The sequence below is a fragment of the Chrysochloris asiatica genome, unplaced genomic scaffold (genome assembly GCF_000296735.1).
Source record: "Chrysochloris asiatica unplaced genomic scaffold, ChrAsi1.0 scaffold00102, whole genome shotgun sequence".
Taxonomy (NCBI): domain Eukaryota; kingdom Metazoa; phylum Chordata; class Mammalia; order Afrosoricida; family Chrysochloridae; genus Chrysochloris; species Chrysochloris asiatica.
In genome coordinates, this window is record NW_006408620.1 from 7,921,985 (window position 1) to 7,924,853 (window position 2,869).

A 2,869-nucleotide genomic window follows, 5' to 3' on the forward strand; every position below is an offset into this window, starting at 1 on the left:
TGTAAAGCTAATGTTCTCCCATGTAAACGATCACATAATTCACAAGAAAACATTAAGAAAAAAAAAAAAGCTTTTGGGACCATTCTGTTCTGGCTCAGTATTACTGTTATATTTTTTTCATTATTGCATTCACGAATAGTCTTTGACATGCACACATTCCAGTTTTGAATAAGCCTCACTTCCATACATTGTGCATCGATACCCCTTAATCAGATTTATGTGCCAAAATGTGACTTCCGCATAACATTCAACAAATTGCTATTTTATGATAATTTCTCTTCCCAACTAGCAGGCCCAGCACCATCCCTGTCTTTGTTTGATAGGACTCTTTAGCTCTTTCATCTACGACATTACATTTCATGCTCATTGTTTTATAAAAAGTGATTGGAAACAGAAAAGGGAAAGAATTAATATTAGTGATAACAGGTCAGATCTCAGCAGCGATTGAAATGACCCAGACACGCTACAGATGGTAATGTTTTCCCTTCTTGGATTTAGGCCAGTTAATTATGCATTCAGTGGTGAGCAGAAAAGACAGTATTAAAATATACTGATGCTGAGAGTATCGCTCGCGAATTGTGTCTGATGAATAAATCTCAAAAATGTCATGCTAAGTGAAAGAAACCAGACACGAAAGACCACAAATTGTACATTTTCATTATGTAAAGTATCCAGGAGAGGCAGATCTATAGAGACAGAAAGGAAATTCATGGTTGTCCAGAGCTGAGGATGAGAATGAAGAGCCATTGCAAATGGACACAAAGTTTCTTTCCGGGGTGATGGAGATTAATTAAAATAAGATTTTGGTGATAGGACCTTATTCAGAGAAGCAGCGACACCAGAAATGGAGGCAGAGATGAGGACATGGAGAGAGGGAGCAGCTGAGGACTCTAGACTCATGAAAAGGGAAAGGCTGTGTGCTGGCAGCCAGGAGGCAGGCTTGCAGAATGTGCCCATTGGTTGTTTAAATGATTATATATTCCTGAGTGATTTTGTGTACATTTAAACAAAAAACAACCAGAGGGAATAGAAGCAAATACTGTTGAATGATGATGCATGGAGGGGATTGGAATCTTCACAGTGAAATGAAATACGGTAGAATGAGTATAAAACTGATGTTCTCCCATGTAATCTATCACTCAATTCACAATAAAAACATTTGAAAAAAAACAAATAAAACCCTAAACGTGGTTGCTGTGAATTGGAATAGACTGGCCAGTGGCAAGCTTCTTAACATTAGGCTAGCTATGTGTGTTCCTGAGGGCCTAGCATGGTGAGTTTTACATACCGAATTCTCAACATATATTTGTTGAATGGATAACTGGAAATATTAATAGGGAAACAAAAAAATACAAGATTTTGATGAGAGTTGTACACCTCCGTAGATATACTAACAATCATTGAATTGCATACTTAAAATGGGCACATTCTATGGTATGTGAATTACACCTCAATGGAACTTAAAAGAAAAGAAAAAAACCCCACTAAATATGGTGTTATATGGTTTACATCCATTTACCTGCCCAATGGCACCGTGGAATAAAGTCCTGGCAATCTGTTTCAACAAAGATGTCACCCAAGAAACCCCTAAGGAGCCAAGTTGTTCTGCTTGGTAACACAGGGAGTCACCATGAGTTGGAACCTATTCTATTCTAAGAGATTGGGTGTTTTGTTTGTTTAGGATCTGGTCTCTACACAGACACACATAGTCTTACAGCTATAAATCCACAGCCTGATTCTCACGCACTTGAGTTTTACAGGTGGCTGTAGAATAGTACGTGTTTACGTGATGAGGTTGGACCTAGGCTGTGACTTTCTAGTGAGTAAGGACTTTGCTTCTTCAACACTCTAGGCCTTACCCCCATCACCTGCACTCCATAGATTTTGCTGATCTGATCTGAGCATAAACAGAATCCCTCCCATCGAGAACTGCTATTGGAGAGGTTCAACCCTCTGCAATGCTGTATTTCACCGTACTGGTCAATGTGGCTTCCCTTATTCCAAACAGTAAGCAAAAGTAGTTTCGATGACTTGCTTCAGTCTGGCTTTTGCAGCTGTGTGGGCTGTTCTAGAGGAGCCCTGGTGGTACATGGTTACAAACCCGAAGTCTGGCTCTTCCAGTGAAAGCTATGGGAGTGTGCTTCTGGAAAGATTTACTGCCTTGGAAACCCTGTGGGGCAGCTTTTCTCTGTCCAGTAGGACCACGATGAGTCGGAGTCAGCTTGATGGTAATGGGCATTTGTTGGAGTTCGGGCTGTTGTATAGCTTAGCAGATGAAATCACCAAATGAACCAAGATACCTGCCTTCAGGTCTTTTCCTAAATGATGACTTTGCAAACACAGGTTCCCAACATCACCATTTGGAGCCCACTTATTCTCAATGCAGTTGTACCCCTGGATGGGGGTGGGGGATGCAGACCACATGGACCAGGTGACCCTATCAGACCAAAATGACTCCACAATGGCATATGATAATGTGCTGTGTTTCAGAAGGAATTCATTATCTTTTATAAAAATATCCCTGCAGTTAGTGATAACAAAAATATGTCTTGTCAGTCCAGCTTCCATGTATCACTACACTATATCTACGAGGCTAAAACTCAAGGCTACTGTTTTTGAACCTTCGAATGTGCTCCGTAAGGAGCTCTGGTAGCATAGTGGTTACGAGTCAAGCTGCTAACCTCAAGGCCAGCAGTTCAAAACTACCAGCGATTCCATGGGAGAAAGATGAGGCTCTCTACTCCCATAAAGAATTACAGCCTCGGAAACCCTGTACAGGATCACTATGAGTCAGAAGTGACTCCACAACACAAAACCACCATCACCGATGAGCTTTGTGGAATCCTGGTGTGGCACTGCGGGTTATTGC